Source organism: Artibeus jamaicensis, unplaced genomic scaffold (assembly GCF_021234435.1).
Source record: "Artibeus jamaicensis isolate MK-2021 breed Jamaican fruit bat unplaced genomic scaffold, CSHL_Jam_final contig_402, whole genome shotgun sequence".
NCBI lineage: Eukaryota > Metazoa > Chordata > Mammalia > Chiroptera > Phyllostomidae > Artibeus > Artibeus jamaicensis.
In genome coordinates, this window is record NW_026521818.1 from 6,618,169 (window position 1) to 6,640,650 (window position 22,482).

The 22,482-nt window shown below is 38.4% G+C and overlaps 1 protein-coding gene across 10 annotated transcripts in view; it reads left to right on the top strand.

Moving 5' to 3' along the window:
* Nucleotides 1-3,510: 3,510 nt before the first annotated feature.
* APC (APC regulator of WNT signaling pathway) overlaps nucleotides 3,511-22,482 on the top strand; it is a 158,189-nt gene continuing 139,217 nt past the window's right edge. For 9 of the 10 annotated variants that reach the window (XM_053665341.1, XM_053665342.1, XM_053665340.1 and 6 more), the window contains exon 1: nucleotides 3,562-3,650. The gene's annotated coding sequence lies outside the window, so the exon portion shown is untranslated. Of the gene's footprint in view, nucleotides 3,651-22,482 lie in introns of all 10 variants that reach the window. The other variant, XM_053665347.1, reaches the window with a different exon arrangement.

The following is a 22,482-nucleotide window of genomic DNA, read 5'->3' on the forward strand; positions in this document are numbered from 1 at the left end:
TCTTGCTTACAGGATTAATTCCAAGGAAGAATTACACTGCAGTGGCGTAGAAGGTGGGGAGTCTTTTCAGGTATGTATTCCCATGTACTAACTTGGTCTGCATATACTAACCACATCTTGTTGACAAGTGTTTTATCATGAGATACGTAGTGTATCACTTCCCTCATCTAAGGACTTGAATGGCCCCCAATTTATAAGATAGAAGCCCCATCCTTTCTAGTAGTTCTCCCCAGCTATCTTGAGGCCGCTGTCCTATTTAGAGGGAAGGGATGGTGTGTAATTCTGATGAGTAAATGGGATATGATTGTTGTGGTGAGCCAGTCACTCTTTGCCAGAGAACTGTCTTTGATGTCTAAAATATTACTCGGGACCTACATGAAAGAGCTAGTAATGCAATAACAAGCCTAACCTAGAGGATGCAGTTAGTGTTCAGGATTTGCATCCATTTTTCTGATATCTCTTTTCCTTTGATGAAACGCATAGACCTTATAAGTGAAAAGAAACACGCAATTCTTTAAAAAAAAAAACATGAAAAGGAAATGGTAAAATAAGCTCCGCTTCAGTCCAAAAGAAAAAAATGACAGCAGTTTTTGATCAGGCCCTGTTAATGAACAGGGTCCTGGGCCTGGGTGGGCCTGCATAGGGCCAGCTGTAGTGTGTGGGTTCTTGACTTCATGTAGGAAAGATCTCACAATATGAGTCCAGGTGACTGTAAGAGTATGTTTATTAAAGCTGAGGAGAGTGAAACAAGGAAGGTTTTGGCACAGAAGAAGCAACAGGAAGCTCAGGCTGCTCTGCCTTAGCTCACTTGGAAGTCAGAGAAGAGGGGTCTTTGGGGACAGGTTCAGGGGATTAGCCTAGGACAAACTGCCCACTGCCTATGGCCTACTGCCCAACGTACTAATGTTGCCTTTGAGTTTAGGAGTTTAGGATTTTAGGAGATGCATGCCTTTGGAGAAAGAAGTAGGAGAAGAAGGGAATGTTGTGGGCTGCTCCCCAGAGTGAGAGTGTGGGTGCTGGATCCTTTCTCTTGCGGATGCAGAGAATCCTCTAGAAGCTTCTCTCTCTCTTTCTTGAAGGCAGGAATCTTAGGGGAGTTCTTAGGGGAGGGTTTCAGTAGAATATGCATCAGTTCTCCAGGTGTGTCCTCCAAGTGTTCTCCAGGTCATGGTCTCCACTGATTAGCCAGTGACAGGCAGGGGTCTTTAGTCATTGCAGTTAATCCTGGGGTCACCCACCTGGTTTTACTGCTTTTCTGGGCCTGGAGCCAAAAATACAAGTGAGGTCTAGATGTTATCTCCAGGGAGGAATGGTTAAGAAGAAAGAGGTTACCCTGGGGTGAGGTCCTTGTTATCCCAGTTTTGCCACTGTCAGGCCTTCTGCCTTGGTGACCCTCTGTACCTGGCTGTAAGTTGCTCTGCTACTGTGTTCAGCTGTCTGTCTCAGTTTTCCTATTTCACTTGCCAAGGAGTTTTCCTAGCTTCTTACTATCCTGTCTCAGCTCTTTGGTGAGATCCTATACAAGAATAGCAGTTTTATCAGGATTCTTAAATGGCAGTAACTGAAATCTCTAATGAAAATCAGCTCACAACATAGAACAAAATCACCCAATAAGCCTATCTCCAAATCTATTTTCTCTGGATTGGAAGAGAGTGAGCTATAGGGTCTGGGCCATCTTTTAATGTGTGACCTTGGACAAGTGCCTTAATCTTTCTGAACTATCTTTTGTATAAAAATGAGGATAACTACCTTGGAGGGCACTGGTGAGGACTAAGTACCTAACACAGTGCACAACCCATACAATGGGTGCTCCATTAAATTGAAGCCTTTCTTCTCCCAGTCCTGCAAACGTGTGCAATGCTATCTCTGCCCACTGCCCCACCATCACCTGCACTTCTCCATCTCATTCCCACTCACCCTTTCCAAAGTCCTATTTATAATCTAGTTGAGGAGACATATTAGTAGCAAATGACCTGCATTTTCATTTAAAAACCACCAAGTAAAAACCAAAGTATTATACCCCTGACTACTTAGGTGCTGACAAACTTCCTCATTTGTTAATTCAACAAACATTTATTGAATGACCATCCATGTCAGGCATGGTGCTGAGCCTGGGGTATTCATTGGTAAACAAAACATTCATTGTGTAGTTCACAGTTTAGTGGGGAGACAGTGAAGAAATAATAAATATATAATGTAAAAATATGCTGAGTGTCATGAAAGAAATGATCGGGACGGAGAAAGGGAGAGCAGAAGGAGATAAAATTTTCCTAAAAAAACCTAAGCTAGACATGTAAAGAACTAGAGTAAGTAAGGGTCTTTTAGACTGTGGAGTCATCATGAGCAAAGCAATGAGGCTGACAGGAGCTACAGATGTTTGAAGAAGAGTAGTTGGGGGAAATGTCAGCAAGTTAGAGGTGCCACCTGGAATAAAATCCAATTTTGCCATGGCCTCAGTGTCCTACCTTGTTTAGCCCCCCTCTGACCTCATCTCCTCCTACTGTGCATGCCACCCACTCCCTCTGTCCCTCCTCCTATTGCTGGTCTCATTCCCAAGTCTTCTCCTTGGAAGGCTCTAATCCAGATTTCTCATGACTGGATGGCTCCTCTATGGTTGGCTTTCTTCCCATCCCTTATCACATTATTGTGCTGATTTAGTTTAGTCTTTGTCTATTCTTTGCGACTACGGTTGTAAGTTTCATGAGCTTTTATTTCTTAGTGCTATAAACCTACAACCTAGACTAATATCTAATATATAACAAAATTCAGTGATTATTTGTTCAATTAATGTTGAGTGAAATTAAGCTAGAAAGGTAATGCAAGGTAAAGAACTGATCAATCTTTGTCAGACAAGCAGGACTTCGTGAAAGGGTATGTTTTAAATTAAAAGTGTGGGGGGTGCACAACTACAACTGGAATTTAGGAATTATTCATTCGTCTCAGTCTCCTTTCCTAGATTTGGAGCTTGTATAGGGCTGGAGCCAAGTTTTTATTAACCCTTCTAACATCAGCGCCTAGCAGTGGGGGCTGGCCCATAGTAGGCTTTGCAGAATAGCTGACTGTAGGGTATGCAGAAGGGTCTAATGATTTCGCTGCGGCAAGGTTCAGGAAAGGAGACTAGGTCCGCGGACTCTGAAGACCAACTTCCCGAATGGAAATCCTGCCAGCAACAAGTAGCTGAACGAGGACTGCTAGAAGGGAACGCTGCAGCCAACGCGGCTGCGCAATACAATCCCCACTTCTTGTCTCCCTACACGCAGACGCGCTGTATTCTTCCCGCCCCCAACAAGATGGCGGAGGCTGAGTAGCAAAGGGGCGGAGTGTTGCCGCCGGAAACCCGCCACTGCTAGGGGGAGCTGCGGGCGAAGGCCCGGGAACAGCGGTCCGAGGTTGGTGCGATGCTGTTCCCGGGAAGCGTTGTTGGATGCCGGTGAGGAGGTGCACAAGGACTTGCCTTCCCGGGCCACCGGTGCCCCCTATGTACGCCTCCCTGGGCTCGGGTCCGGAGACCGCAGTGCCCGCTCCGGTACCACTCTCTACTCTGGGGTTCTGGGGCTCCGGCAGGCGGCGGAGGCAAAGGCTGTGTCCCGCAGGTGAGGAAGCGCCAGGGCTGCGTCCGTGCTTCTGGCCTCGGGGCGAACGTCTGGCAGGTGAGTAAGGCAGCAGGCTTTGGCGTCTCCTCCCCCGCTAATCTTTGCTCTTCCCTGCAGCTGCTCGCTGCTCGGACCCTAGTGGTGCCCTGTCCGACTGTGCAGCTCTCTTGTCTCCACGTCCCACCCCCGCCCCGCCCCGCGCCCCCTCTCAAGGCCTCCAGTTGGCCCCTGGCTTTGCAGGTCCTCCATTCTTACATAGTGGGTAGGGGGTCCTGACGCCTGTAGACCATAGCTCCTTTCTTGGCTCCTGAAGAATCTTCACCCCTACAAGCTGTCTCTCCTTCGCGTTAGGTGGGTGGGTCGCCTCCTGGTTTAGTCGCCTCCCCCCATCTTTCTTGTTTCGATGCTCATTTTCCTTTAAAAGTTTTTAATTGTCTGGGAAGGTTACCCGATAGCTTATATATAGAGTTACAAAGAAAAGGCTTGTTATCTAGAGGCCAGGGAATTTTGTTCATCTTGATGAGGGAATTAACTCCCCAGGAGACCGGAGTGATTTGGGAGATTGACTCCGTGGCCCATCTAACTCTTGCAAAACTGAGGCATGGTGTCTGTGATGGGAAGTGATTGTTCCTCTAAATTAATCTCTTTCAGACCACAATAAGTCTTTGGTTTCTGAACTTTAGAGGTGGAGTGTAAATTTTCTAGATCTAGTGAGAATCAAAACATGTTCGTTTTTAAAAAAGAGGGCCTTATGAATGTAAGATAACATGTAATGGCACAAGAATGGTTAAGTGATTTATTCTTTTATTCAGTGTTAGCTTAAATTACCCACTGAAGAATTCCGAATTGTACAAGCCCTTTGTTTTATTTAGAAAGGAGTAAAATGGAGAAAAGCTTTTTAAACTCAAAACTTCTCAAATTTCTTTGATTCTCTATTGTGGCTACTTCTGAACAATCCACATAGTACTTTCTACATTCTATAAAATTTAGGCTGTGCCAGGCTCAGTTCTCCCTCTGTTTTTACTGGGGCAAGGAGGAGCCTGAATTAATGGTATAAGAAACTGTCCTAAATAACGTGGTATGGTGCCAGAGTTTATAAGTGGAAACTGCAGGATGGTAGTGGTAGCAGTGGAAGAAGTTGCCATGGCTGATTCTCCCATCTTTCCCTATAGTTGGATAATGTGTCAAGAGCCCCCAAATTGTAAACGTGACATTACAATAAAAATGGTAGCCTCTCCTTTGAGATTGCAAGTGGGTGGACTCTTTTTATTAATATGAAAATGAGCAATATAATTTTATTTAAGCTATGCTAAATGCGCTCAAGTTATTAAAGTACACACTATCCTTGCCCTTTTGGAGCTCTATACCAAAAATCTTTAACATGTGAATTATAATTGGCCTGATTCATTTACTTTTCGTTTTACTTCATGACACATAATATGTTTCCTCCTTTGCTGTAGAGTTTATGATGTCTTTAAGGAATTTCTCAAATTTTAGAGTAGAATTTTTCAGTTTAAAAGAAGGGGAGATCTTTCTGTGTTTGATTGTATGGATCAGTTCATTCATTGTTTGTTGCTAGCCTTCACTTTTTTACAATCAGGGACTGCATGTGTCTAGCTGATTGTCTCTCAATTCTGTGCTTTTGGCTGAAGAGAGAGTAGGACTGCTGAGCCCCAATCAATGGCTTACTGCCTCTGGCAAAATAATTTGAAGCATTGTGTGAAAAGACATTTGTAACCATAAACACTGCTTAAAATCTCTCACTAGCCACTCTATGGAACCTCTGCTCACTCACTCTCTCTCTCTGTCTGTCTCTCTCATGCTCTCTCATTTTGAACCCCCCTTTGTCTCTTTGCTCATCAACCCATTCTTCTACTGCTGATTTTCTTTGCTTCCCTATCTAACCAGGATCCCATGATCATCACCTTTACAAAGTTCTTACTGATGTCCTAAAATGATTTACTTTCTGTAGATTTACCTTTCTAGCCTCTAGTTCTGAATAAGCCTCATCACTAGCTTTGTCAGTTTGACCCCTGAAATCCTGGACAATGCAAGTGACAATTATGTAAGGATATTAGTTTTCATACCAGTTTGGGCTCTGCTGGACCTTCAGTGTTGATTGTGTTCCTTTTCGTCTCATTTCCTAAATAAAGGTTTCTATAGGAAATAACTTGATCTCTTCCTTTACTGAGAGATACCGCAACCATCTGAGGTATACTTCTTCTACTTCCCTTTGTTCCATCTCAGTATCATTTCCTTATTTACCCATATCTCAGAGGAAGAAATGCCCTTCTTTTTTTTCAAGAGCAACCCCCTCCAGATGTGTTCATGATCATCCATCTCCATCTTTCTTTCTCTAGAACGGTGTATTATCACTTCTGCAATGTCTCCCCCTCTGGCCTACATACATTCTTGTATGTTTTCCAAGGCTGCCAAATGCAGTGTTGTGTGCTGTGCAACTCAAGAAAGCCCATCTGAATCTTGAGCCTGCTGTGTCACTGTATTTTCTTTCTTAAAAGACTCATACTTTTATTCTACTACCCTGATATAGTAGAAAGAACATCGACTCTTGAGTCAGATACTTCTGGGTTTGAAGTCTTTTAAAACCGTTTAGTGGCTATGTGGCTGAGCAAGTTACTGCTCAAACTCTGTTCCTTACCTATAAAGTACAATAGAATGTTATACTTCACAGAGTTGTAATTAAAGGAGTTTAACACATGTTAAATGTCCATCCAAGTGCTGGTACATTATGGAGTTTTTAATAAATGTAAGTTAGCCTTTCCTTTTCACCCTGACTTCCTTTACTATTTCAGCACTGAATTTGCTATTTAAAAGTTACCAGATCTAATGGCCTTTCCTGAGCCATCCTTCCTTTCCCTAGACTGTTTGTGAAGTATACTCTGTAGAAATAAAGTGATCTGATATCTTGGTTCTTCTACATTGTACTTCCTAACTAGAAAGTGTCCTACTTCTTTGAAAGTTTCTTTACATTTCCTGCACTGTTTTGACTTTGTTCTTCCCCTTAAAATTAGCTCTTTCCTGTCCTACATCAGTTACAGATGCAAGCTGGATTTAAAAACAAAAGAAATGTATTGGCTTATGTAATGGACAAAAGCATAGATAGAATTGGCTTTCCATTTTCCACTCTTCTCTCAACTTTGTCCACCTGTTTGGGCTTCGTGCTCAGACTGGCTTCTCTCCGTGTAAAAGGATGGCTATCAGTGATGTTCATATCATAGCCTTCTTTACTTCCAAAGAAAGGGAGAAGACTCCTCTTCCACACTTTCCACAAAAGTCTTGAACTCTATTTCAATTGAATAAATGAAGAAGATCATGCTACCATGTCTATCACAATATCTTTGTCAAGAGAGAGGAAATGATTCTAATTGGCTTAGCCAGTGGATGAATTCCATCTGAAATGAGGGAGAAGTGGAATGGATCCTTGGGGAGGTAACCAGTGTCCTCAAGGATTTCTCTGTGCTTCTCACTGTGTTCTCTTGACGATTATATCTCTTTTTTATTATATAAATCATCATTTTTGTAATTCTTAGTTCTGTAACTCGACCTTCCACTTCCACTGCTTGCTGTGTTTATCTTACATGTGCTACTGTAAGCAAAAGCCATTCCAAACTGAATCAGTTTGGTTTTCATCCACCTACCCTCAGTGTGTTTACACGTGTTTGTGTGTAGATATTTCTCCTCCTCCTAATTTCTCTTTTCTGACCACCTTTCTTTCAGCCACTCAGTCTTGAAACCTTACAGTCGTCTTGGTTCTTATTCCATTTTCAATCATTTTTCATATCTTGCATACATCTTGTATTAGTTCAGCCCTAGGTTATTAACACCCAGCTAACAGAGATGTAAACGGTATCTCATGTAAAAAGAAGTCTAGGGTTGGAGGATTCCATGGTTAGTTGAGCTGCACGATGTTCCCGAGCATCCAGGTCCTTTCCATCTTTTTCCTTGGTGTGCTGACATTCGTGCTCAGGCTCTCATGTTCGCAGATCACTCTTTCTGCTCCCATTCCCACACAGCCACCAAAAAGAGGAGAAAGTTTACCCTCGCATCTCTTGATGAGGCAAGTAAACCTTTTGTAGAAGATGTGTATATCAGATGTTTATCCTGGCACACCCATACCCTAGTTGCAAGGGGGCAGGAAAATCTATTATCTGGCATTTTAGTCTAGGAAGAAGTTAGGCAAATGGCTGAAGGAAAGGTAACCGACAATGTCAGTTACATTCCTTCACAGTATTGTATGGAGAAGTAAGTTGAAATAAATAAGAACTTTCAGATAGTAGTGGCAAACTTAAAGCACTGCTTACCCCAAGAGTTGATATAAGTTATTCCTGTAAATGTTAAAATTGGATTTGTATGTAAAATTAAGATAATTTGAGTGATATATCCCAGTTCTTTTAAGGTTGCTGTTCAAGTATACTACATTCAAGTATACCTGTTAGAGCCACTGTGAGAATTGGGTACATATAACAGCTAATAGAAAATAGATTTGCAGTTCCCCTTGTGGGGTGGGAGGCATTTGGAAATATATGGATGCAGTGATTGTGAAGTCCTACCGACATTGGGTAGAGGCCAGATACACTAAGTATCTTGTGATGTTTGCCCACAAAACAAGAATTGTCCCTTGAAAAATGCCATTAGTGCCCCTACACACTGAAATAGGCAAATGTTATGCTTTTTGAAAGAAGTCGTTGAAATTCATCTGCATTTTGACATTGAAAATGACAAAAAAGCAGATTCAAAACTGCTTAAACAATAAAGGGAATGATTCGATCTTGTAGTTAAATTTCTGCTAAGGCTTGCTTCATCCTGGGGCTCACATGAAATCATCAAGGACTTGGCTCAGTTTTTCTGTGATTTGTTCTTCTCTGTCATTCCCATTGTTTTGGTTTTATTCTCAGGCTAGCTTATCTCATGGTAGCAAATTACTGTAGCACTTTAATACCCTCAGACTTAATACCCTCATTTCTACATATAAATTAAAATGAAGAAAATCTTTTGTGTTTGATTTTGCAAGTATTTGTTCAATGCATCATTGCTAAAACCTTCTCTAAAACACCTATTCCTAAAAAATTGACTACTTTCTCTGTCATGCTCCTGTTTTGTAATCTTACATAACTTTTATTATATGTCATCCTCTATAAATATTATTTTCTTATGTCTCACTTATTACCTTGCCTTGAGTATCTTTGTATTCTAAATGTCTAGACTACTTTCAGGTTTAGTGGTACACAGTAACTGTTTATGAAAATAATTAATGAATAACCCAGGAAGGAAGGATGTGGCAAGGAGCAGAGCAAACACAGAAGGCCCATTTCTTCATTAGTTGTTATTGAACCCTGAATTATGTACATTTCACTTCATCTACCATTAACACATGTATGTGATGCTCTTACGATTAATAGAGTATGAATTCATTTGAAAGCCTTCCTAAATACGGGTGATGTTTTTGGCATTATTTTCTCAACAAAACTAAAAGTGATTACCATTATTCATTCATTGACAAATATTTTTGAGGACTGCTGTGTGCATATAATGTGGCAACAGTGGTGAATAAAACAGAGTCTGTGCTCTGTTTGAGCTGAAGTATTCATGAGGGACACAGTCAATAAACATTATGCGTGTGTTCAGGCACACATACACAGGTAGTAGGCTCTGAAGCAAAATAAAATATGTTCAGAGGATAGAGCAAGGGGATGCTACTTTCGGTAGATTGGTGAGGGAAGAGCCCTCTGACTTGAGAGATATGAGTGAAGTGATAGAATAAGTCGTAGAACTGTGTGGGGGAAGGTCTTCAGCTAGAGGGAGCAACAACTTCTAAGATGGAAGTGCGTTTGGCGTGTTGGGAGAGCAGTGGGGAGGCCAGTGTGAGTAGAGTGAGTAAAGGGGGGGTGGAAGGAGAGGTGGGAGGACAGGTAAGCTGAAGCCAGACCAAGCAGGGCATTGAAAGTCATTTAAAGCCTTGATTTTATCCTGAGTAAGATGGAAACTGTGAAGGGTTTTAAGCTTAGCCTTGTTTAATTTGATTTGCTTTTTTTGAGAGGATTAGTCTGGCTATATGTAGAAAATTGACCGTATGAGGCAAGAGTAGAAGCAGGAGAGCCAGTTAGGACTACCTTACAGTAATCTAGGTTGGAAGTACGGTGCTTGGACAAGGTGGCAGTGGTAGAGGAGCAAAGAGGTGGTCAGATTGGTGATGTATTTAGAAAGTAGAGTAATTAGAATTTATTGATGGATTAGATATGTTATATGAGGGAAAGAGAAGTAAAAGATGACTCCAAATTTCTTGACATGAGCAACGAGTGAAGGCGGTACCGTATACTGAGATAGGGACCATGGGATGGGGTAAAAGGTTGGTGGGAAGCAGATTTGTAGCTTTAAACCAGGAGTTTTGTTTTGGGTATATGTTTGAGGTATCTATCAGATATCAATACTGAATAGGCATACACATATTAGAAGTTTAAGGGAGAGGTGGAGCTAGAGGTATACACTTGGAAATTACCAGTGCAGGAATGGTGTGTAGGACCACGGACCAGATGAGACCACCTGGGAAGTGAATGGCAGGTTATGAAATTTTTTGCAATTAAAAATGATTTCTTGGACTTTCAGCCAAGATGGAGGCACAGGTAGATACACTTTGCCTCCTTGCACAACCAAAGGAAGGACAAAAACAAATTTAAAAACAGAAAATAACCAGAACTGCCAGAAAATCAAACTGTATGGAAGTCTGACAACCAAAGAGTTAAAGAAGAAACATTAGTTCAGACCAGTAGGAGGGGTGGAAACGGGCAGCAGGGGTAGAGAGGATACAGGGCAAGGAGGTGGCTGGAGGACCAGGTGGTCAAGACAGCCACTAATGGATCAGGTGACTCACATTTGTATGTGGATAAACCAGGAGGAACAACTGGGGAACAAGACAGACTGTGCAACCCAGGGTTCCAGCACAGGAAGAGAAAGCTTCAGAACCTCTGGTTGTAAAACCTGTGGGGGTTGAGGCAGTGGGAGATACTCCCATCCTCACAAGAGAGTTCATTGGAGAGACCCAAAGGGTCCTAGAATGTACACAAACCCACCCACCCAGAAATCAGCACCATGAGGGCCCAATTTGCTTGTGGATAGCAGGAGAAGTGACTGAAAGCTGGTGAGCAAGTGCCATTGTTCCCTCTCTGACTCTGGCCTCAAATACAGTGCCATAATGCCATCTGTGTAGCCCCACCCTGGTGAATACCTAAGGCTCTGCCCCTTACAACATAACAGGTTCACCAAGGCAAAGAAATATGGCCCAAATAAAAGAATAGATCAGAACTGTAGAAAAAGAACTAAGTGATGAGTGAGATAGCCAACTTGTGTGATACAGAGTTCAAAACACTGGTAATCAGGATGCTTATAGACATGGTTGAGTATGGTTGCAAAATAGAGGAAAAAGTGAAGGCTATGCAAAGTGAAATAACGAAAAATATACAAGGAACCAACAATGAAGGGAAAGAAACTGGGACTCAGATCAACAATGTGGAGCAGAAGGAAGCAATAAATATTCAACTAGAACAGAATGAAGAAGTGAGAATTCAAAAAAATTAGGAGACGGTTAGGAACCTCTGAGTCATAGGGGTGCCAGAAGAAGAGGACGAGCAAGAAATTGAAAACTTATTTGAAAAAAATAATGAAGGAGAACTTCTCCAATCTGGCAAAGAAAATAGATTTCCAGGAAGCTCAGAGAGTCCCCAAAAAGTTGGACCCAAGGAAGCATACACCAAGGCACATCATAATTACAATACCCAAGATTAAAGATAAAGAGACAATGTTAAAAGCAGCAAGAGAAAAGGAGACAGTGACCTACAAAGGAGTTCCCATAAGACTGTCAGCTGATTTCTTAAAAGAGACCTTACAGGCAAGAAGGGGCTGGAAAGAAGTATTCCAAGTCATGAAAGGCAAGGACCTAAGTTTTTAGATTTCTATCCAGCAAAGCTATCATCTAGGATGGAAGGGCAGATAAAGTGCTTCCCAGTCAAGGTAAAGCTAAAGGAGTTCATCATCAAGCCCTTATTATATGAAATGTTAAAAGGACTTACCTAAGAAAAAGATCAAAAGTGTGGACAGTAAAATGACAATAAATTCACAACTGTCAACAACTGAGCCTAAAACAAAAACTAAGCAAACAGCTAGAACAGGGATAGAATCACAAAAATGGAGATCACATGGATGGTTTTTTTGTGGGGAGAGGGAGGATGTACAGGGAATAAGAAACCTAAAGAGTAGGTACAAAATACAGGGAGGTTGATAGTAGTTTAGGAAATGGAAAAGCTGAAGAACTTATATGTACAACCCATGGACATGAACTAAGGGGGAGGTGCTGGTAGGATGAGGGCTACAGGGCAGAGGGGAACAAAGGGGAGAAAAAAATGGGACAACTGTAAAAGCATAATCAATAAAATATACTTAAAAAATAAAAGTAAAAATGGTTTCTTATATCAACGATTGTTAGCCACTGTTTTGGACATTAATAGTTATGCATTCAGAGTGCAAGGAGGATAGTGGATATTTGTTTGAAAAAGAGGTGAGACTTCAAAGGATAGAAAAAGCTTTTCTTTCTCTCATGCCAAACATAGTATCTTTCATATTGTGAGTGTTCTATAGGTCCTGGTGAAGGAACAAAAAAGCACTTTGGCTGGGGAAACAGCTGGAGCAGAGTTACAACAAAGCTGGTAGTGTTTAAAAGAAAGAAAAATAGAGAACATGGTGTGCTGACAAATAGTGAAAAGTAGGATTGGGCGAGTCTGTCCAAGGCTTTAAATGCTAAAATGACAGTTATATTTAACCCTGTGATCTAATGATTCTCAACTGTCTATTGTTAGCATAGTGCCTCTGTTTCCTGGTGCCTCATAAATGGAAACTTAGTAAATGTTGAATAAGTGAATGTGGAATTTCCACGTGTAAGATTTTTTTCTATTCTCTCCCTGTCCATAAAGTATACTGGAATGCAAACTATGTTAAGTGATATAGGGATGACTTACAGTTGCTTCAATTTATTGTTATTTTTAATGATAAGCATTAAAAACATTTATACTTTATAATTGATATCAAGTTACTTGAGACATACCTCACAACTGGTCAGAAAATACTACGGTATTGGCAACACTAAGGTTCAAAAATGGCTGATCAAAAAGTGAGCAGCCACCACAGTCTTTTATGCAGAGACTAGCAGTCATTTTGTTTTTATCGAAATGAATACTTGAGGCTTGTTTATATGTTTTCTTTTTATTTGCTGTCAAGGAGCAAATGGGTTTAAAATTATGGAAATATTAGCAAGAAAACTGGAGATTATATGTCTTTTATTTTTAAAGTTATATCATTTTAAATACTAAATATAATTAGAAATGATCTATTTTAAATATTAGCATATTAGAGATTTTTATAATTTAAATGTCAGGAAATAATTTACCTGAATTATATCATATTGAAATTTTCAAGTTCCAGTTTGAAGTAATTTTTTTATATTTAGGATACATTAGGCTTGTAATTTATTTTTTTCAGTTCTTGTAATATGCCCCATTATTAAAGTTTTGTATAGTCATTAAAGAAAGTCAGGAAATGCAATAAAAAGGACAGATCACACCTGTAAGCTCATCGTAGAAAGAAAAGCAGTACCGTTTTTGTCTTTTTGTACCCCTTACTCCCTCCCTCTTTCATTTTCTCTTTTTTTCTGTGCCTACGCCCTTTATACCACTCCCTTTTGTCATAGTATAAATGAGTGTGTGTATGTGTACACACATATGTGTGTATATAACGTTTTTAACATTAGGTTATCTACATTTCTTAGAATATTTGTATGGACTGTATGATAATCCCATTGAAGGAGTTATTTTTCTTAACAATTCCCTGTAGTTGGTTAATTGTTTTCCATTTTTTTAATCACATGTGCAATGAACATCTTAGCATACTGTTTCCCCTCTCTGTTTTGATCTTTTCCTTAGGATAGGTCATGGATAATAGAATTACTGGATATAGGCTACAAACGTTTTTAAGTTTCATAATGCATGTTGCCAGATGGTACAATGTTTTATAGGCCCAATATGTGTTCATTGGTTTGAAATCAGTCATATGGGGAAAAGATTGGGACCTACAGAACTTCCGTGCTTGACAGTCTAGTCAGCCTTTTCATCATCTCCAAGAATACTTAAACATATATTCTAAATAGTACATACAACATAAAACAAAGGACTTAATGCGTTATTGTAAACACACATGACATCATTACCCAAGTGAAGAACTAGAACACAGACATCCATCATCCCAGAGCTGTTCTGTCTGTCATGTTCCTGACCACACAGAGATGTTTGTGTCACGTTTTATTCCCAGGTTGGTTTGCTGAAGGGATTGTTTGATTTTTGTTTTGTTTTTATTAAAACAAAACACTTCTTTATCATATTAAAGAAGTTCCCTTTTATACCTCTCTACCAAGAATTTTGGTTTTTGTTCTGTTTGAACAATGCTTTTGTGGGGGACAACTTTTCATTATCATATAAACTTTCTCCTTTAATGTTAATATATTGAATCATCTTTCACTTTAAATGTTAAATGTAACCTGATTCTTGAGATAACCCTAATTTGGTTTTACTGTATTATGCTTTATAAAAAGCATATTGCTGGGTTCAGCATGTTAATATTGTGTGATTTTACATCAGTGTTCATGAGTGAGATGGCCTATAATACTGTCCTTATCAGAATTTGAAATTAACATGCTAGCCTCATAAAATGAGCTGATACTTATTTTCTATTCTGGAAGATGGTATTTATGATTGAAATTGTTTCTTTCTTTAATGTTTGTTAGAATCTGGCAGAGAAACCGTGTGGGCTTGAGGGTTTTATTTTATTTTTTTTTGTTTTTGACTACTATATTGGTTTTTCATTTTTAAGCCTGATCAGGTTTTCTGTCTTGTGATTATTTTGGTAAGTCTTCATCTAAATTTTTGAATTTACGAACATAAAGTTGTTCATATTAAATAGTCTGTTACCCTTTTAAGGTCTGCAGGAAAAAAATTCCCTTCTTGTATCTGATACTGGCTAAATGTATCTTCTCCTTTTCTTTTATCCATCTCACCAGAGATTTACGGTAGTAGTCTTTCACAAGAACCAAATTTTGAATCTTGATTCTTTTTATTGTATGCTTGTTTTCTATTGCATTGATTTCTGCTATTTATTTATTTTACTTTTGGGGGGCTTCACTCTTTTTCTTTTGCTAACTTCCAGTAGTTTACTACTTCTCAGCATTTCTTTGAATATATGCACTTACTGCTAAGCATTTCCCCATAAGCACTGTTTTAGCTAGGAATAGTACTCAAGCTTGGTTTTTAAATTAACTTTATTTTATTTATTTTTTTAAAAGATTTTATTTATTTATCTTTTAGAGGGGAAGGAGAGAGGGAGAGAAACATCAATGTATGGTTGCCTTTCTTGCGTTCCCTGCTGTGAACTGGCCTGCAACCCAGACATGTGCCCTGACTGGAATCGAACTGCGATCCTCTGGTTCGCAGGCCTGTGCTCAATCCACTGAGCTACACCAGCCAGGGCTTTTTTAATTAACTTTAAAATGTTTTCTAATTTTCATTGGTTTCTACTTTAACTTTTTTATTAGTTGGAAGTATTGCACGTCTTAAGTTTTAAACACATGGACATTTTTTAAGTTATATTTTGTTGTTTATGCTATTACAGTTGTCCCAGTTTTTCCCCTTTTGTCCCCCTCCTCCCCTGCTCAGGCTACATAGAGATTTTCTAGTTATTTTTAAATTTATTTTTTATTTTAATATTACAGTGTAATCAGAGAGCACACTCTGCATCTCAAAAGTCTGTGATTTCAGACCTTTAAATCTGGAGATCTGTGTTGCGACTCAGTGTAGTGTCTTTTTTCCTCTGCACTTATTAAGTGCAATGTTCTTTATATTTTCAGTAGGTAATGTTTGTTAATCCTCTATTTCAGATCTTTAGTATCATCAGTTATCTTTTATTTGCTTGTATCATTCAGCTACAGAAAAAGGTGTGTTAAAATCTCCCATCATGATTGTGGATTTGGTCGTTTCCCTTGTAGTTCTCTCAACTTTTACTTTAGGTATTTGCGATACATTAGTAGATTATTAGAAATGTGTAGTACTTATATATATTCTTAGTGACTTATCAATATGCAGTGTTCCTTTTTTATTCAGATAGTGATTTTTGTATTAAGGTCTGGTTTGTCTGGGATTAATATACAGCAGCTTTCTTTTATTATTGTTTGCGTGGCGTTATTTTTTTCCATTCTTTTACATCCAACCTTTCTGTATTCTTGTGTTTTAGTTGTGTCTCTTGTGTGACATGGTTGCATTTAAATCTCCCATCTTACTATGTACTTTATGTCTGCCCTGATAACTGTTCCCTTCCTTTCTTGCCATTTAGATTAAGTGGTTATTTTATCATTCTGATTTTTCCCTGTTGTTATTTGGAAATTATCACCACTTTTTCTCTTCTTTTACTAGTTACTTTAGAAATTACAATATAAATCTTAATAAAGTCTACTGTTAATTGATATCTTTATTTTCTTCCCAGATGAGGCACTTTAATTTTAATTCTCACAGCCCTACTTATGTAGGATTTTTGTTGTTGTGCATTTTGATTCATTTTTATTTATTTTTCTTCTCCCTCATTGTTATTGTTGCTACTGTTTTATACTGCCCATATTTAGTTGTTTTTTTTAAAGATTTTATTTATCTATCTTTAGAGGGGAAGGGAAGGAGAGAGGGAGAGAAATATCAATGTATGGTTGCCTCTCATGCGTCCCCTGCTGGGAACTGGCCTGCAACCCAGGCATGTGCCCTGACTGGGAATTGAACCACGATACTCTGGTTCGCAGGCCCGCACTCAATCCACTGAGCCACACCAGCCAGGGCCATATTTAGTTTAATGCACATATTTACCATGTTCTTAGGTTTCGTATGGTTTTCCACCTAGGATCATTTTCTTTGATCTTGAAGAATCTAAAACACACCCTTTAGAACTAACTTCTTTATTCTGTTTGCCTGAAAACATCCATACCTCACTCTTGAAGGATATTTTTGCTAGGTACAGAATTCTAACGAACAAACTGAACTAACAAGCAAAATAGAGACACACTCATAGGTAGAGAGCAGAATGACAGCTAAGGAAGGAGATTTGTGGGTGGAGGGACTGAGCAAAAAGAAAAAAGGACTCATGGATACGGGATGATGTGCTGATTTCAGGGAGCGAGGGTATAAGGGGACTAAATGGTAATGAAAAAATATGGTAAAAAATTTTTAAAAATCATGAGATGATCTGAAAACAATAAAGAATTCTAGGCTAGCAGTTACTTCATTCAGCACATTCTGCGTTGGTGTTTAATTCAGCACATTGCATTGCTATTGAGACATCAGATCTTTGTGCCTCTTTTTCCTTTTAAAATTATCTGTCATTTTCCTTTGGCTGCTATTAAGATTTTTATCATTTTCTGATTTTCTGTTGTTTTACTATGCTGTGGTTAGGCATTGGACTCTTTTGGCTTCATGAATGTATAGATTGGTGTCTTTTGTAAGTCCTGGAAATTTCTTAGTCATTATTTTTTCAAATATTTCTTTTACTTCATGTTCCTTCTGTTCTTTGGGGTCACCACTTTTGTAAGTTAGTCCATTGTATTTTGTTTTTTACTCTCTTTTCTGTTTTTTTCCTTTTTACCCCTCTAGTTTTCAGTCTGGATAGTTTGGTCTGACCAGTCTTTAGAGTTGAGAGTTTTTTCACCTAGGTCTAATCCATTGTTAACTCATTCAGTAAATTCTTAGGTTAGGTTATTTTATCTTTCTTTCTTTTTAAAGATTTTATTTATTTATTTTTAGAAAGAGGGGAAGGGAAGGAGAAAGAGTTAGAGAAGCATCAGTGTGTGGTTTGCCTCTCATGTGGCCTCCACTGGGGACCTGGCCTGCAACCTAGGCATGTGCCCTGGCTGGGAATCGAACCAGCGACCCTCTGGTTCGCAGCCCGTGCTCAATCCACTGAGCTACACCAGCCAGGGCTTATCTTTCAGTACTAGATTTTTATTTGGTACTTTTTCATATCTACCATGTCACTTTTTATAGTTTTTAGTTCCAAGCAAAAATAGTTATGCTGTGTTTTATCCCTTTGAGTGTAGTAAGCATAGTTACTTTTAAGCCTGTGTTCAATTATTTCAATTTTGTCTAGTTTCTTTTAGTCTAATTCTGTATTTTGTTGTAGGAATAATTTTATATATAAGATGAAGTATTCTTTCTCTAGAGAAGATTTTCATTTCCTATTGCCTGGGAGTATAAGACCATCTTAATCCAATTTCAAGTTGTACTTTTCTGGGCTCTGTCTGATTCCTTTCTACTCTTCTTAGGGTGCCTCACTTTGGAGTCCCAGCCCAAAGCCAAGCGGGTTTTTACTATAGTCCTTACCCTTGAAAGGTCTCAAACTCCATCTTTTGTCTCCCAGTCCTGTAAGGTGGGCAACAAATCAAAAAGGTCAGATTCTTAAATATTACTTCTTTGTTGGCAAAACCCACAAAAGGCAAAAGCTGAAGTCACCTTTCTAGGTTTTTACTTTTGGTGGATTTGAGCTGCTAATTTATTTCTTACTATGTTGGTAGTTATTTGATGTTTTAAGAAGATTATTTTAATATTTCATCCAGCTTTTAAAATTGTCTTCAGAACAATGTTTGGTACGGATTGCCTAGTCTGCTATTTCAATAAGCAACAGTCCAAATATTTCTTTGACTAGCTTGTTCAGGGAGGACTTTAACATTTCTACATTAGTCATTCCTTTGTATTAAGGCCTCTTTTATAGTAAAAGGAGATTCTTGGTAAATGTAAACATTAAGCTCTGTTCCCTTTTAATACTTCAGCATGTGTTATCACATAAGTTCCTATACTTTGCAGAGTCCCAAGGGAGAGGGGCAGAAGATGTTATATTTGACTCGAGTAGTCAGAAATACATGTAGTATGCAGGTAGTGCTTTTCCACATGGGGGTGGAAATTATTCTTTAAGTGAACAAAGAGAATATAACGTGAACATTTTTGAAGTGGAGATGTGTGAAGAGTGAGGGAAAATGCACTGAGCTGAGGAAGAGCTGCTAACAATTTGTTCTTTAGTATTTTTGAGCGGAAGTGGGTGCATTTCTAATAATTAATGTGACAGCTCTCTAGATGCCATGTGGATGTTGTGTTTTTAAATATATTTTATTTTTAATGTTATTTGGCGTATCTCAGGGACAGAATATGATTTTTTCATGTTTTACCCACATCTGTATAAAATAATACACGTATAATTTGCATTTGATTCTGAGATTAAATCTATTAAATAGGAGGATAAAGACACAGGTTAGAAATCCGTCTGGCAAACTAAACTGTAGCAATCTTTAGATAAATTGACATTCTTTTGTGGTTAGGGGATGTTGAAAATTTAGCATAACATACCATTACATTTTTGTTTTAAAGGCATTTGACTTGAGTTCATCACAGCTGTTAGCATGAAATACCACCCATCACTTGTGACTGCATCGATGCATCAGACGAAACGCAAAAGCAGTTTTCTCTTAGGGAAACATAGAATTCTTATATTCGTTTATTTGGTTCTTTCTTCTCTCAACTAAAAGAAAATTCTAAGTTGAAGATTTTTGTTAATTATAGTTCTTTTACTTTCCTGCTATGTTAGAGTTGAACAGCTCTTAATTTAGGTTTGCTGACTTCCCTTTAGAAAACTGAAAGATGAAATGAGTTGACAGAGAAATTTAGAACTGGAAGAGACTCCACATATCACTAGGTCTCTCGTGTGCTCTCCATTCCTACCCATCTCCCATTTTAAACATGTGAAAACAGAGGCCCAAGGAAGATGAGCAACTCAGCTAGCCTACAACTAAGCTGAATTAAAATCCAGCTCTCTCCCTCTTCATAGTTTCTTAAAGTTCGTTTCAGCCATATACCATTAGCCATACCAGGGCAAAGCTAACATGATGATATATCAGTAACTATTAATGTCTGATAAATGTTAATGTGTCTTGATTATCCCGATAGTCATTACCAATGCAATTAATTTTAACTTCCCAAATTCATTTTGTAAGTTTAGTGTTTCACTTCTTAAGGTTTGCTGTCTATGACTAAATTTAGATGTCAGTCTGTCTCGGAGTTCAGTTTCAGCATCTGTTCCTAAGTTGCGCACTCATGTTTGTTTTCTGAAGATTTTTACTTCAATAATATCCCCCATAAAGTAGCTCTTAGGTTACACCAAGTACTTCTTCAGACAGTGGTTGAATGATACTGTTCTACTCCTAACATTTAGCATATTTATTCATGTACTTATTAACTCTTATTTCCAAAATCTTGCAGTGCCGTAACACACATTTTCCCAATTATATTCTTCTAAGTTTATTAGAGCTTGATTTTAGCACCTCTGTTTCGTTAGGCCTTTGGCATCCTGAGCTTCTCATTCTAGTCTTTCCTTCATTTTCATTTCTTCTGTTTCTTTGTCTTTGTCATAGTTTCATTTCAGAGACTGATATTTTTTCTAATATTTTAAAAACTTTTCTCCTATGGTTTCTTAGTACGAACACAGAGTTTTTTCCTCTGCCTCCTCTAACAAATATTAGTTTACATATTAGTTTCACTGAAAGATAATATGAGCCATCAGTTGGGCAAATAAACTTATAGGTTGGAGAAATTGTCACTGGACAAAACCTACCAATGTATTTTAATTATTGTGCTCATTTGGTTTAACAGTCACCCGCGTCATATATATTCTAATGAAGTATTGAGTTGGGTTTCAGTTGAAGTAAGTTGCTGATTTTCCCAGGAATTTAAGGCTTACTTAAAAACTAAGTCATATGAAAGAAAAGTCAGTTCTGTCATACCAATATATTGTGCTATTAAAATCCAGTTATTGCTTCACTTCGTGGAAGAATTTATATGCTATGTTTTGGAAGTACATACTGGTAGGATTTTTTCCCCACAATTGAATGATATTTTATGATGAGTTGCCACGTGCTATGATTTATTAGTTTATATTGAGAGTTGATTTAGTGTACAATTAGGTCTTTGACAAAAGGTTTGCATCACAATACAGAATAACAGCTAGCTAATGAAATATTTGGAATACTGCTTGTGTGCCTGAAAAAAGAGACTATCATATGTGATTTTTTAAATTTTACTTCTAATCTACCTCAGTGTTACTCAGTTACAAATTAAAATCATTTATTTGTCTTTTAATTTTTTCTTAATAAAGTTCCTGAAGGCCTTCTGTAAACCTAGTAGTGGAGGCTTCTGGTTTTATTACTTACATTACTGATACTCAACATTTAATTTAATTAGGGTATTTCACACAAATGTTTCTCATACATGGCACACATATCCTCATTATATTAATCCAGTTTTTAGTAAAATTTAAGGACCAACCACTAGTATAGGAAGATCCCTCTCTATTGAAGATAAATATATTTAGATTTCTAAATTAGATATAGTTGACTTGTGGTTCAGTAGGACATGAAACCTGGATTCAAGTCTTTGGTTCTGCCTTAACTAGATCAGGACAGATCACTTAAAACCTTCTTGTTGATTTAGTTTTTACATTTACAAAACAAGGACACACTATGTTTTAACTATGCCTTTCCCAGATATTCTTCTGAAATATTATAGGGAACAACTACCTCAGATAACTTTTTTACTATTGTTTATGCTGTTACAATTGTCCCACTTTTTCCCCCTTTGCCCTGCTCCACCCAGCCCACCCCACCTTCCACAGTCATCTCCACACTGTTGCCCATATCCATGGGTCCTTCATGTTGTGTTCTTTGACTAATCCCTTCACCTTCTTTCAAACAGTCCCAACCTCCCTCCTCTCCTCTTACCACTGTCAATCTGTTCCATGATTCTGTTTTGCTCATTAGTTTAATAAGTGGAATCAGATAGTATCTGTCTTTCATTGCCTGGCTTATTTCACTTAGCATAATAGTCTCCAGTTCCATCCATGTTGTCACAAAAGGTAGGAATTTCTTCTTTTTTTTCTGCTGTGTAGCATTCCATTGTATAAATATACCACAGTTTTTTAATCCACTCTTCTTAGGCTGTTGGAAACGGCCTCTTTACAATAGCCTCTTGGCTATTGTAAATTGTGCTGCTATGAACATAGACGAGCATAAGTTCTTTTGAATTGGTGTCTTGGGATTCTTAGGGCATATTCCCAGCTGTGGAATTGCTAGGTCAAAAGGCAATTCCATTTTTAATTTTTTGAGGAAATCCCATACTATTTTCCATAGTGGCTGCACCCGTCTGCATTCCCACCAACAGCTCACTAAGTTTCCCTTTTCTCCACATCCTCAAAAGCACTTGTTATTTGTTGATTTATTAGTGATGGCCATTTTGGCAGGTGTGAAGTGTATCTCATTGTGGTTCTAATTTGCATCTCTCTAATGGCTAGTGATGTTGAGGGGTTTTTCATATGTCTGTGGACCATCTATATGTCCTCTTTGGAGAAGTGTGAGTTCAGGTCCTTTGCCCATATTTTAATTGGATTGTTTTTCTTTCTGGTGTTGAGTTGTATGAGTTCTTCATATATTTTGGAGATTAAACCCTTGTCCAATGTATCATTGGCAAATATGTTCTCCCATACTGTCAGTATGGTGGTGGTGGTTTCTTTTGTCGTACAGGAGCTTTTTAATTGGATATAGTCCCATTTGTTTATTTTTCCTTTATTTACCTTGCCCTGAGAAATGTATCAGCAAAAATATTGCTATATGAGATATCTAAAATTTTACCATTGATGTTTTCTACTAGGATTTTTATGGTACCATGACTTATATATGTCTTTTACCCATTTTATGTTTATTCTGCTA